Here is a 15,659-nt window from a genome sequence, read left to right on the forward strand (position 1 = left end):
AAAAGCAGCAAAAAGGTTTTGCTGGGGGTGCATCTACACTGTAGAATGAATGCAGTTTGACATTACTTTAACTGCCATGGCTCAGTGCTATGGAATCCTGGGATTTGCAGTTTAATAGGTTTGCAGCCTTCTCTGCCAAAGAGTGCGGAAGCCTCAACATACTACACCTCCTAGGATTCCGTAACATTGGACCCTGGTAGAGACATAATCCCAGCATACACAAGCATAGAGACAAGTTGTAAGTCAAGAGCAGAGTTGTCTTGGATCAATTTTAGCATTAGAAGAAATATTGGCCCCATATTCTGTTTGAAGATGTACTTTCTGGAAATGGAGCTCTTACAATCTCTAGCCAGAAATCTATGCTGGTTCAAGGAAATCTTCACTTCACTTCACTTCACTTCACTTCACTTCACTTCACTTCACTTTATTTCTTAATTAGTCACTCTCCACCAGAGTGCTCCGAGCGACTTACAATTTAAAATATCATTCCACAATATAAAAACATTCAACATAAAAACATTCAACAGTGACTATTTGGCAAATTAGATCTGAATTACTTAAATGCACAACCAAACAGCCAAGTCTTGAGCGCTTTTACAAAAGGTCGCAACTGGTGGTTGCAATCCAAAAAGTAACATTAAAAATCTCTGTTTAAATCTTGTCACCATATTGTTGCTGTGTGCTTTCAAGCTGCTCATTACGCTAAGTTGATTCTATCATCACGGGATCTTCTTTGGCTGAGAGTGTGTGACTTGTCATCCAATGGGTTTCCATGGCTGAGGAAGGATTTGAACCCTGGTCTCCAGAGTTGCAATCCAACACTCAAACCACTACTCCATGCAAGCTCTGAAAAAATATCTCCAGTCTGTATTCTGTTCATTCTGTTCCTGGTTGGATTCTGAATGGTGCTTAAAAATCCATTTTAGAGTGAAATGCTTTGATTGCAATATACCCTGGATCCCTCAGCACTCAGTGCAAGGCAGGATTAGACCCTGGGATTTTGAGCTGTCTGTTTCTTCTTATTCCTCATGTGACTTTGACTTGCAGTGGGAGGCCCGACCTCCTGCTGTTTCCCACAGCTGTTTCTGCGTGCCAAAGACAAAGCGGGAGCAATGGAGAAAGAACTGATCCAGTGTTTGAAATTGGCAGTGGGTGGTGTGTGCGTGTGCATATTGTGTGGGTGGAGGAGTAAGATTTCTTCTCCAGATTCTTTTCTGAAATAATACTCTAGGCAATTTGAAAAGAAAAAAACCCCAGTGAGAGTCTATGATGAAATAGTTTGATTGAGGAATTGGAAGGTCAGGCCTGATTGAGCCATGACCTTGAGTAACGCTGGGCTACTCACGCTCTAGCCAGGGTTCTTGTGAAAATTAATGCAGAGAGCTGGAGAGAGAGGAAGAACCATGTTTTGTGCTGCCTTGAGCTCTTTAGGAGAAAGGCCAGGCACAAAGCCAGGAAATAACATAAAACAATTTATTTGAAAAGAGAAAAGAAAAAGAAAGCAGTAATGCAAAAAGTAATGTACAGTTGGCCCTCCATAGCTATGGGATTGATCTTTGCAGATTTGACTATTCACAAATTTGATCAAACTATTATCTCTATGGATCTCTAAGTCCTCTATGTCGACTTTCAGGAGGATCTAGAGCAAACAACCCTCTAGAAATTTCCAGGTTCCCTGGTGCAATTCTGTGATCATCTTTCAGCAGAATTTGACCACATTGTTTGTTTATTTATTTATTTATTTATTTATTTATTTATTTATTTCAATTATTTATACACGCCCTTCTCACCCGAGGGGACTCAGGGCGGCTTACAAGTGGCAATTGATGCCGTTACACTGATATACAATAAACTAAAATGATTAAAACAGTTAAAACAGTCATAAAATAGTCATAAAATACAATATACAAGTTTAAAACAATGCAAAGTCCTTATGCCATTCATCCACCAGACCTTATACATTGTTGTGCTGAACTTAGAAATTCCTAGCAATTTCTTTATTTGCATTTTTCCACTTCCATGGGATCTGGTGCCCTTGACCCCAGTGAATGTAAAGGTCTGACATAGTAAGTACCATCAGCAAAGAGGCTCTATCGTTAGTTATACTGTTAAATCTAAGTGAGGGGTTAAATTAAATTAATACTATTTACACTTCTCAGTCTGTTGGTTAAGATCAAGTGCAGCCTTTAACAGACCCCTTTTATCAAATGTGCAGGTGATACCAAAATAAGAGGGATAGTTAATACTCTAGAGGACAGGATCAAAATCCAAAATGACCCTAACAGATGAGAGAGCTGGGCTAAAGCTAACAAAATTAATTTCATCAGGGAGACATCTAAGGTACTGTAATGTACTTTTAAAAATGGCATAAAAATGAAATGCACAGATATCGAATGCATGACATCTGACTTAAAACATACTTGTGAAAAAGATGTAGACTATAAGCGGAACATGAGTAAACAGTGTGATGCAACAGCTGAAAAGCCAATGCAATTCTAGGCTGCATCAATAGGAATATAGTGTTTTGATTAAGGGAAGTCATAGTCCCACTCTATTCTGTGTTCAGTTCTAGGCACCGCAATTCAAGAAGGATGTTGACAAGCTGGAAAGAGCCAAGAAAAAGGCAACCCTAATGGTCAAAGGTTCGGAAGTCAAGCCCTATGAGGAACAGCTTAGGGAGCTGGGTTTGTTTAGCTTAGAGGAAAGAAGGCTGTGAAAGTTATGCTTAAATATTTGAAAGGATGTCACATTGAGGAGGGAGCAAGCCTGGAGCCCAGGCCACAGAGCAATGGATTCAATTTGTAGGAAAAGAGATAAACATTACCACCTAAACATTAGGAAAAACATCTTGGTGGTAACAGCCGTTCGATGGTGGAATATGCTGATTCAGAATGCAGTGGACTTTCCCTCTCTGGGGGCTTTTAAACAAAAGCCAGATGGCCATGTCTTGGGAGTGCATTGGTGGTGTATTCCTCCTGCATGAAAGAATTGTGTTGGATTACCCTTGAGGTTGCTTCTGACTCTGCAAATTCTGGGAAACTGTTACCCATAAAATACTCATTTGATTTGAACCCGGCCCTATGCCCAAGACCAGGCAAGGACACCCTTAGATCTTGGTAGGTTCTGCTTGTATGTATCTGAGGTTGCTATGCTGCTTCTGAACAGTAACAACAAAAGCAAACAAAATTACAGCTCAAGACATATACAAGTATCTTTTTGCAAAACTCTTTCTGTCAATTAAGTAGATGGATTTTTATATTCAGGTTCAATCATGTCAGAAGCTTTTTTGTAGAATTTCAAGTGCATTGTGGAAGAAGAGCTGAATGTTGAGACTGTGCTTTAGTATGTAGTACAGTAAATGGGAACCAAATCATAGTGAAGCTGTCCTTTTTTGTTTGGCCTCTGGCCAATCGACATCTGTGAGAAATGCTTTTCCATTAAAGGAAACAGTCCAATACTCTGTTTAACCAAGACTTAGTATGTAAATTGTCAGATTCTTCCATCTCTGAAAATGTTTCCATTCCAACAGATGCCAGGAGCAGAGAAAGTAAGTCTATGTGAAGGAAGGCTCTGTTGTGTCTGATAAAAAGTGAAGGAACACATCATATTTCACATCTGAGTATATGTTGACTAGTCATCAACTCTGATAAGTCAATAATTTGTCTCTGAAAAATCAGGACCTTTGGGCATCTTATCCACACATGTAAAAGTGAATGTTTCTGTCCCCATTCCTTCTAGAATAAACATTACACAACTTTATTGTACATCTCTATCAGAACAGGAGCAAATGCTGTCTGTGTAGGATTTTCAGGGTATTCTTTCAGGACTGAAATAGACCTTGATACAGTTTTGAAAGGAAGGCAAGTCTGAAGTTTAGTTCATCGTTTCAGTGTAAGTTCTGTTTTGAGATGTGACTTCTGTCCTAGGACCTCGTCCCATTAGGATCATAAAGTGAGGGGAATCATCTTCTTACCATAGCATTTCATGCCTTTCCTTTTGTCAACCTGCATAATTAAAGTTGCAAGGATCAGGAGTATTTAGTCTCTGATAAATCTATATGAAGCAGCACTACTCTTTACGCTCGTAATTGGCAAGAACACCCCACCCATGTTTCTGAAATTTGGAGAGTTCTTAAGTGCTTATCTCTTGCTAGTATTCCCATGTAAACAACATTCTCAAATACACATTAAAGACATGGTAGATCATATTATTAAATATACTCTGTTGAACATCATTAGGTAGGAGGGGCAGATGACGTTTTAATTTTGTCTAAAATGGACTATAAAAAAACGATACATTTAGTCTCCATATTCTTGTTCTAAATATTTGGGGATTCGATTCAATCTCAAAATAAGAGGGGTGTGATCTAAGAACAAATAAATTTCTCAATATCAAATAATTTATTGATATGTCTTGAGGACAATAGCTGTATTCTATCCTGGAAAAAGGATAAATGCTTTGGGGGAATAATAAATGTTATCCCTGATCAAAGAATTAAAACTCTTTGTGTAAACTCTCTGTGAAAACCAACTATAGTAGAGACTCGTTTATCCAACTTTTGCTTATCCAACGTTCTGTATTATCCAACACAGTCTGCTTCTATGTTTGCCCCTGGTGGCACAGTGTGTTAAAGCGCTGAGCTGCTGAACTTGCGGACCGGAAGGTGCCAGGTTCAAATCTCAGGAGCGGAATGAGAACCTGCTGTTAGCCCCAGCTCCTGCCAACCTAGCAATTCGAAAACATGCAAATGTGAGTAGATCAATAGGTACTGCTCCAGCGGGAATGTAATGGTGCTCCATGCAGTCATGCCGGCCACATGACCTGGAGGTGTCTATGGACAACGCTGGCTCTTCGTCTTAGAAATGGAGATGAGCACCAACCCCCAGAGTCGATCATGACTGGACTTAACGTCAGGGGAAACCTTTACTTTTACCTTGCTTTTAATGCTGGAATTGCACAATTGTGCTAAAATAAAAATAAATGAACTGCAGGACCACAAATTGATGGATCGGTTCAACTGAACAAATGAAGAGAGGTGAGATATCAATGGTGCTTAATTGAGTATGTATTGCTATAAATGACAATGTGACTGTAGTGGAATAATGTGTGTGACTTTGTGTGATAAAGTCCTCAGACATTGTTTAATCCACCTGGCTACAGAGATACTGATGAGTTCAGAAAGTAGATATAACAAGTGGATGACGGAGGGAATGTTAAAATGCCATCAAAGCTTGTGGCAGAATCCCCTTGCTGTTGATGATCTAATCTTGAATAATCATCCCTTCCCTTCCATTTTCCACTGCGGTACAATGCTGCCATAGACCTTTCCTGTTCTCTTGTAGTGCTCCTTGCAACCACGCTGAATTCTCACTCTGAATGAATTTGCACTTTGTCAGAAAGTGAGAACAAAAGTGTTACAACAGAAAACGGCATTTTTCGGTCACCCTTTGCAGCCCGTACCTCTTATCTGCTACTGCACTTTTGAATAATTAAAAACTGCACACAATGCAGCACACAATGCAGAATTCTCTCCCTCATAATACAGATCTGTTTCCTATCTTAGACACGAGGCATTAACACTCACAGAGATATTGTAAAGATTATAACTTCACCGTGTCATTCTGTAATGTGTTTACAAGAAAGGAAGCTTCTCTAAATTCAGATAAGGATAAATTCTTAAGCAGGACCACAGCCATAAATAGTTTTAATAAACAGCTGTGTTTTTCACTACAGATGATTATAGCACATGGTCATATTTATATTTATATAGGAGTTTATAGTGGGATATAGTTAAATATGTCCCTTCCTGGGTTAGTTACTAATCAGTATGGGGAGTAGTGTGAAGATCACTGCAGACGCAGACTGCAGCCAGGAAATCAGAAGACATCTATTTCTTGGGAGGAGAGCAATGGCCAACCTCGATAAAATAGTGAAAAGCAGAGACATCACACTGGCAACGAAGGTCTGCATAGTTAAAGCAATGGTATTCCCCATAGTAACCTATGGATCGGAGAGCTGGACCATAAGGAAGGCTGAGCAAAGGAAGATAGACACTTTTGAACTGTGGCGTTGGAGGAAAATCCTGAGAGTGCCTTGGACCGCAAGAAGATCCAACCAGTCCATCCTCCAGGAAATAATGCTCGGTTGCTCACTGGAGGGAAGGATATTAGAACCAAAGATGAAGTATTTTGGCCACATCATGAGAAGATAGGAATATTGGAAAAGGTCATGATGCTGGGGAAAATGGAAAGAAAAAGGAAGAGAGGCCAACCAAGGGCAAGATGGATGGATGGTATCCTTGAAGTGACTGGCTTGACCTTGAAGGAACTGGGGGTGGAGACGGCCGACGGATCTCTGGCGTGGGCTGGTCCATGAGGTCACGAAGAGTCGGAAACCACTGAGTGAATGAAGAAGAAGATGGGGAGTAGTACAGTCAAGAAAACAGGAGAAGGCTGGAACTTGGAAAGGAAAGACTATGAAGGAACGAGACAAGATTGTGAAGGGTATAGATATATTGTTGAATATTAAAGTTAAGATTGTCTATATATTTCCCATATCTTTGTATGGCTGTGAAAGCTGGAAAGTCAAAAAGCGTTGATAGGAAGAAAATCAACTCATTTGAAATGTGATTCTGGAAGAGAGTTCTGTGGATGCCAAGGGCTACTAAATAGACAAAGCAACCCTAGAGTAAATCAACCCTGGACTCTCCCTAGAAGCCAGGATGATCAAATTGAGACTGATGGAACATGTCCATACAGCCCGGAAAACTTACAGCAACCCAGTGATTCCGGCTATGAAAGCCTTTGACAACACATTGAGATTGAGGTACTTTGGACATATCATAGAAGACAAGTTGCACTAGAAAAAACATGGTACAATAGAAGGCAATAAGAAAATAAGACGACCAAGGGGGCTTCCAGACAGCACTAAATCATTTTAAACAGGGGCAAAAAATCCCAGGACTTCAGAAGAGGTCCACATACAGACCTGTTAGTCCTGGGATTTCTGCCTCCGTTGTCCAGACTTGCTGCTTTGTTCCGAGATTTAGAGGCCCCCCAAGATGTTCACCATGGGACTTCTTTAGGAAACCTCAGCAGCTTTTTTAAAAAAAAGCTCCGGGATGCGGATATGCGGATATACGGATCTCTGCAAAAGTTCTGTTCTTTGTCCTGGCCAGAAAAACTGTGCCCTCCAAACGTTTCATGAAGTATCTACCACACAAATAAACCTCATGGGGTAGGACCAGTATTGCCCAAGTCAGCACTGAATGAAAGTGAAACAGGAACACACACTTTCAAGCCAGGAACAGAACTTTGTCATTATTGACACTTTTTAGAGCCTGGTTGCCTGGCCATCTGTCCAGACACATTTCGTTGTGTACTTGTGGCATGGAACAATAGGGTGCTATTTCTGGGTTATACGTGGCTGTTCCTGTTAGCCACCTGCATGACCTTGGCTCTCAGTATTTACATTCCTCTCCGGTACATCCATATCCCAACAGCCAGTAGTAAGTTTTTGCCATTTATAAAACTGTACCCATGTTGTCAGCATACACCCAATGAGGAACCAACATGTATAATTCAGCAACATCATCCTGTTGCTCCCAGGCACAAGTATACCACGAAATCTGTCTGCACAGATGGCCATACAAGATCTGACTAACTACAGTAATGAAGACATTTGGTGTCTGTTCCTGTTTAATTGTGTACTACTGAATGTGAAAATACTTGTTGCACCCCAGAAACTCCATTTTTCTGCTACAAACTTCATTAAACAGGTGAAGGACGAAGTTCCTTTTCCCAGGACAAAGTTTTTGCCTTCTACTCAAGTCTCACCTTCTTTTTAGGAACCAACCAATCAGGAACAAACATCTAAAACCCGTGAACAATCCCAGATAAATTCCGTGATTTCCGATTGCAGGGACATACAGATATGCGAAGATCCGGATTTTTGGCTAAAAACCACAATATTATTTCACCTGGAAATCTTGCGGTTTTTTTGCCTTTTGTAGCAATTGCTTCCAGGTTTATAGGGAACAGCATCTGGCCACCCTCTTGATTGCTGCAGGAGCTCCTGGGATAAAGGTACCATCTAGACGAGCCCCAAATTACAGATGGATAGACTCCTTCAAAGAAACCGCAGCCCTTCTGGAAAGGATGACTTGGAGGTCTCTCATTCATAGCATTGCCATAAATTGAAGCTGACTTAATGGCAGTTAATACCATCCAAATGGTTCCTTTAAATCTCACATTGCCTAAAATGGGATGGCATGCATAAAAATCCCCATGGTACCTTGTCCTATTCTTGCAAAGTATATATGATTAATATGTTTCTCTTTTGAGTTATAGTAAAAAGTTGCCCCCTGTCATTTTATCACATGAAAAAAAATCTTTTTAAAAGTAGAAGATAAGTTGAAACAGATGAATAGCTGCCAGTAGATGTATTTGAGACTAAAAGAAGAAAAATCAGTAGAGTTTTAAATTTATGTAAGCATGTATGAATGTGGAAAATTGTCATGCAGAGTTCTATTTAGGCCGTGGGTGCAGCTCATAGCTTCTTCCAAGTGTCTGCATAAACACTAACTGTTGATGAATATATACATAAAAATAATATTCATCATGACAACAATACAGGGATCACAGGGAGAAAGAATGAATATGAAACACATAGCAATGTGTTTTGCCTTATGTTGCTCTTCCATACTCACATTTTGAATACTGAAGAATTTACTGTGCAGGTTATCAATTCCTTATGTATACTTGCTTTGTGCACATTTGCATCAGCTTTCTGGCTAATGGTCCATAGTATACATTTCATGCAGATTTTTGGCATTGCTGGATGATGGTCAATATCTATCTATCTATCTATCTATCTATCGATACAAAATAAAAGTGAAAATCTGTATGTGTGTAATTGGCACGGGTGTGCATTTACACAGACAGTCTCCTCCTTCTACAAACAGCTACAACTCCCAATGCTGAGGAGCCATCAGTGGTCTTCCCTCCAAGGAACACTTCAGGTTATAGCGAGCATCATGAACATGTCCAAGAGCCTTGCCAATGTCCCCCACAAACACCATGCTGCTCATCATCCAAGTGACAATTTCATTCTGGATTTTCTGTTTTGCCTCCACCAAAGACACTTCCCAGTGTTCCTTTCTCTTTTCATTGATGTGAAGTTTGCATGACCGTTTCCACTTCCTCTCCCTTAACCCTTTCCTACCCTTTCCTATACCACACAGCAAACAGAGCAGAATTGATCAGCAACTGAACAACTAAACATACTGGAGGGGTTTGTGGGACTGACTCAACGTGATGGAAGTTGTAGTTCACCCTGCATCAAGACACAGCACTGTGACCCCCACCGACAAGGACCTACAGAGCCCCATTGGCATACAGAACCCTCATGACCAACAGAACATACTCGAGGGAATTGGGGGGGAATTGGCCTTCACATTTGGGAGTTGTAGGTACTGGGATTTATAGTTCACCTGCAATCAAACAGCATTCTGACCCCCACCAACAATGTCCATGGACTAAACTTGGCACACAGAACCCCCATGACCAACTGAACCTACTGGAAGAGGGTTTTTTTTTGGGAGGGGGACTGACATTCATTCTGGGAGTTGTAGTTCACCTACATCCAGAGACTCAATCAACAATAGACCGGGACCAAACTTGGCAAACACAACCCCCATGACCAACTGAACCTACTGGAGGGAATTGAGGGGACTGACCCACCGTGGTGGGAGCTGTAGTTTACCCTGCAGCCAGAGAACACACTGCATCCTACCGATGATGGCTCTAGAGAGCAAACTTGCCCAACATAACAAACTTCAAGTATGGAGGGAGTTTATCGGGGTTGACCTGCATGATGTAAGTTGTAGTTCACCCACAACCTTATTCATTTTGGACAATTAAAAATTGACTTTTTCAAATAACCCAGGCAACGCCAGGTACCCAAGCTAGTCTACAAATAAAGGGCTGATAGCAGTGAGATGAAAAGGAAACACGGCACAATGGCTTCAAACTACAGGAAAGGAGATTCCACCTGAACATCAGGAAGAACTTCCTCACTGTGAGAGCTGTTCGACAGTGGAACTCTCTCCCCCGGGCTGTGGTGGAGGCTCCTTCCTTGGCTTTTAAGCAGAGGCTGGATGGCCATCTGTCGGGGGTGCTTTGAATGCGATTTCCTGCTTCTTAGCAGGGGGTTGGACTGGATGGCCCATGAGGTCTCTTCCAACTCTACTATTCTATGATTCTATGATTCTATGATTCTATGAAAAATCAATCACTGGGCAATTCTTTTACACTTTTACAATGATCCCTAAATTACAGAAAAGGCTCCCACACTTGAGGAACAGAGATCTTTGTTAGTATGGCTGAACATCATAAGTGGACAGCAGTGCTTTAGTGATTGCACTGCAGTTGACTAGCACTGACACAAGAGCATGACTTCATGGTGCCAGTACTTTATATCAAATTTCTTGTGTGAGTGGAGCAGAAACTCAAGTCAACCTTAAAGGTGAACTGAATGTTCAAAGGGTTCAAAGACAAATTTGTAAGGCCAAATTAAAAATAATGGGAACAATGAACATTATATGTAAGTTTCCTTCATTTCTGTACACTCCAAAGATGGACTCCCACAGATGTCAAATGATGCAAGACTGCTTCCGGTGGTTTCCACAGCCTGTAGAAATGGAAGGATTTCAAAGATGGGCAGAAATGGACTCGATTCCTTTCCCTGCACATAGAAATGCTTAAAATGTTTTTTCCCCCCTTGCAACAAGAAATAGTAGATTTATCCAAATAATATGTGATGTTTCTGTGTGAACATTCATGTGGATAATTTGCTAATGCTTCTTCTGTTTCCATTAGTGATTTAAAGATGGTGTGGATCCCATTCAAATAAGTGTTTTAAAAATTGGACCTGTCTCCCTTAGTGGAATGGCAGAGGATTAAACAAGATTGTTCCTGATAAAACAGAATAGTTGCAGAATATGGTCTGGCTGATGTTGGGGGAAATGCAGCAAAAGTCTAAAGTCAATGGTAAAATGTAATTGTAATAGCCCCATTGAATTACTTTGATTTACTCATGTGTTGACTCGCTGTAGAATAGGTCTACAGTGTTCCCTCATTTATTGTGGGGGTTAGGTTCCAGGACCACCTGCAATAAGTGAAAATCCGTGAAGTAGGGACACTATATTTATTTTAATATTTATACATTATTTTAGTAGTTATATACTATTTTAAGTCTTTATCAACCAATCGGGTGTTGATAAATCGCCTCCTTCTCCTCCTGTTGCCGCTTGGGCTCCTTTTCTCTCCCTTTGGCTTCTCCTTCCTCCCTTTCTTAGGCTGTACATTGTAATTTTTTTAATGATTTCTAATAGTCTTTTAGAGTTTATTGAAAGACCACAAAACAGCGAATCTGCAAAAAGTGAACCGCGAAGTAGTGAGGGAACACTGTATTCTTATTCAAGATAGGGGAAACCTATTGATGTCTTCAAACTCTAGTTCTCGTCAGGGCTAATCTGCCCAAACAGTTTTTTGACATGATAGGAGCTGTAGTTTATCAGCAGCTGAACAGCTGACGGTTCCCCAGCCTTTCCTTGTGTTTCTTCTTTCCTCCTGGCTCAGATAATGAGTTCCACTCACCGAGGCAATTCTGGCAAGTATTAGAAAGCCTGGTGCGTGTGCATATGTGCCCTGTTATTTCAGTGGGAAACAGCACTGAATCTAGCCGATCAGTTCTGACTGAGTCCTAATTAGAAGTGCCCCTGACCCGCTTAACTGTAACTGTTCAGAGCTGCCAGCATCAAGGCATCCCGTGGTGGTTCTGGGAATTAGCCAAGTTTGGTTTCTGGCAACCTTCCCAGGAAAGGGAGTTCCACAGCTGCAGGGGTAGCCTTGCACTATTAGATTTAGTGATTGCAGGATGTTATCGCCAAAAGGACACCATTATCTGATGCTAAAGACTGCAGTCAAACCTGGGTGATGGGGGTGGCATGGGGTTGAGAGCAGTCTAAATTGGAAAAGGAAATTCACAGAGATTAGGTGAATGAATGTCATTGCAATATATCATAATACGTACATTGGGTTCCCCCCTTCCCCCATTCACAAAGCAAAAGAGATTAAGCTCTAGAGCTGTATCCACAATGCTGAACTATAGCCATTTGACACCATGTTGACCCAAAGCTAAGGGCTTCTGGGTTTTCTAGTTTTATGAGATATTTAGGTCAAACTTCATTAATTCTACAGATGCACCCAAAGAAAACTATGCAGAAACCTTGGCCTCTAGGTTTAAAACTGAGTTCTGGAGCACATCCACGTTGCAAATCTGTGTCTTCAAGAGGATTATAACTCAATCCAGCACAGATTGAATCCCTGTTTCCTGCCTTCCGACTGACCAGGAGCATAGCTCTGTTTTGTCCGGATTAGGTTTCAATTTGTTTGGCCTCATCCAGTCCATTATCAATGACAGACTCTGGTTTAGGATCAGGACAGCTTCGTTGGTTTCATGTGGAAAAGAGTAACATAATTGGATGTCATCTGCATATTGGTGGCACTGCATCCCAAAACTTCAGGTGACTATTCACAGAGATTTAGTATACATGTTAAATACCATGCCACAATTTTATGTAGATGTAAGCATGCAAGAATCCTGCCCTGGCTCAACACTCAATCCTTTAGAGTTTACATGAAGTCCCAGAACAATCACTGGGCTACAAGATCATTCTGTGGATTTGAGTTGCACAGCTGAGGATTATATGAAAGCAAGGCATCAAGAATAAAATGTATAATCCTAATGTAGAGGCTTAATGTAAGATGCAAGGATTTGTTTAATGGGTAAGGGGATTAGGAGCAAGATTTATAAACTCCCAAAAGAGAATATTAAAATCATTCTGAGACTCTCTCTAGCTATGGCAGTTTGCAAAAGATTACACAGAAAAATAACATGGTGTCCAATGATTGTCAGAGAAGACTTATATTTGAAGGAGACCACAGTTTTTTTTACAAATTGCTTTTGAGTAACCAATGGAACATTCCTTTCTTCTTCTCTTTCCTGCAGTATTTATTACGTTTTCCCCAGCCCTCCTTTAAGGCTTTCTTCTTTAAGCCTCTCCCCTCAGTGAGATGGGGCGGGGCATAAATAAAGTTGTTTCATCATCATAATCATTCCAATAGTTCATAGGAGATGTCATATCACACAGCTCAACAACAACAAAATTTCTCGGTATCTTGGTTTTTAGTCCTGTTCTTGGGTTTGTTTTGGGGCACTGATTCAGAACATTGGATAGACCACATTTGCTTTAGTTTCTTAGATATGATTATCATGACTTTTTATAAGCAGGCAGATGAAGACTGGTGTTCGGAATACGTTCTATATCACAAAAACTAGGACAGATAGGGGAAAAACTTGTGCCATTTTTTGAATTAGCAGGTCAAATATACCCAGAAATAGGCCTAACATTTGAGGCACCAAAATGTGTATTGTGAAATTCTACGCAACCTTTCAAGGTACAGAAACCTTTTCAGATTTTGATTCTCTCTCACACTCCCACAAAAAAATCTATGATTATTTATGACAGTCAAAGCATTTGTATATGCCACTGCTATTTTAGAAATCCTAACTACTACTTTGTAGGTAACCCATTTTTTAAAATTCCCATTCTACTAATGTGTAGGATGAGCTAATGTAGCATAAAAATTAACCCATTTCATATAAATGCTAAGTATTATTGTAATTGTTGACAACAATAATTATGATGATGATGTACTGTCGAAGGCTTTCACGGCCAGAATCACTGGTGTTTTGTGTGGTTTCCGGGCTGTATAGCCATGTTCTAACATTTTCTCCAGATGTTTTGCCTGCATATGTGGCTGGCTTCTTCAGAGAATCTGATCGTAGTCAAGCAAGTGGAGTATATATACCTGTGGAATGTCCAGGGTGGGAGAAAAGAACCACTCCCCAGCAGACAATGTCCAGGGTGGGAGGAAAGAACCACTGTTTAACAGACAATGGTTTGTTTTTTCCCATCCTAGACATTCCACAGGTGTATATACTCTACTTGCTTGACTACCATCAGATCTTCTGAAGGTGCCAGCCAGAGATGCAGGCAAAACATCCAGAGAAAATGCTGCCAGAATACAACCATACTGCCTGGAAACTGCACAACACCCTGATGGGTATGATGATTATAATAATACTTAGCCTTTATATACCACTAGCTGTGCCCAGCCACGCGTTGATGTGGCGTTGTCTGGTGGTGTCGGTGAGAACTTGTTGAGGCTGGATGGCCATCTGTCAAGAGTGCTTGGATTGTGTCCTCCTGCATGGTAGAAGGAAGTTGATCTGGATGATCCTTAGGGGTCACTCCAAACCTTAGGATTGTATGATGTTGTTGTTGTTGTTATTATTATTATTATTATTATTAGTAGTAGTAGTAGTAGTAGTAGTAGTAGTAGTATTACTATTATTAAGAGGCTGGCTGGCCATCTGTTGGGAGTGTTTGGATTGTACCGTCCAATGGCAGAGTTGGGTTGGACTGGATGTCCTTTAGGGGTGTCTCCTAACTGTATGATGCTATGATTCGATGTGTATTATTATTGTGCAGATATTGGATGGCCATCTGTCAGGAGTTGTTGGATTGTGTCCTGCTGCATGATATAAGGAAGTTGAACTGGGTGATCCTTAGGGGTGTCTGCTAACCTTAGGATTGTATTATTATTATTATTATTATTATTATTATTATTATTATTATTATTATTATTATTATTATTATTGAGAGGCTGGGTGGGCTGAGTGGGTTGCTAAGAGACCAAGTGGGCGGGGCTTAGCCTTCTAACTGGCAGCAATTGGATAAAAACGATTATTCCTCTCCCTCTAATTAGGACTTTATTTTTCTTTTCTTTTTGTTGTAGGAACGTAGAGGCATGGATGAGGGGTTGTGCTGCCAAGTTTAATGTTTCTGGGACGTGTAGTTTTGTTGTTTTGTCCTAGGCCGAAATTTCATTACCCTTTTATATATATAGATTGATATACATTATTGATGGATTGATGAATATTGCTGGATGCATTAATTACAGGTCATTTCTTCTGACAGTGTATGTTTGGCATATATCTTTTAAGTAATTATCTTAATTATTAAGTAATTATCTTAGTAATCATCACAACCACCATGTAGGTTCAAACATTATTGTTGTTGTTGTTTTTCCCACATTACTGGTGAGTAGACTTGAATATAAACCTTACAGCATATAGGGCGGTCAGCTGCAAAGAGCATGGGGCTCCTAAAGAAATGTCTTTAGTAGTGGCACCGAAGAGCATGACACCTATATAGAAATACCTTAATTTTCACAATTTTGGAGCATAGAGGAGCCTCTTCTGAATAAGGAACATTAAATTCTCTCTGGGTCACATCAAAAGCCAGATTTGAACCTGGGACTTTTCTGCTTACTCTCTTTGCCATTGTATTGTACCAGGTTTAAACTTTGAGCTCAGGCTGGCCGACAAGAGAGCAAGACACTGCTGTCTCAAGGCTGCTTCTGATTCCTTTCCTCTTTGCTTTTTTTTATCCATGCAATGTACCTTTTGCCAATTTGTCCTTGGAAACTCTATGGAGGCAATCCAGGAGTCGTTCTTTACCATTCACTGCC

Source organism: Anolis carolinensis, chromosome 1 (assembly GCF_035594765.1).
Source record: "Anolis carolinensis isolate JA03-04 chromosome 1, rAnoCar3.1.pri, whole genome shotgun sequence".
NCBI lineage: Eukaryota > Metazoa > Chordata > Lepidosauria > Squamata > Dactyloidae > Anolis > Anolis carolinensis.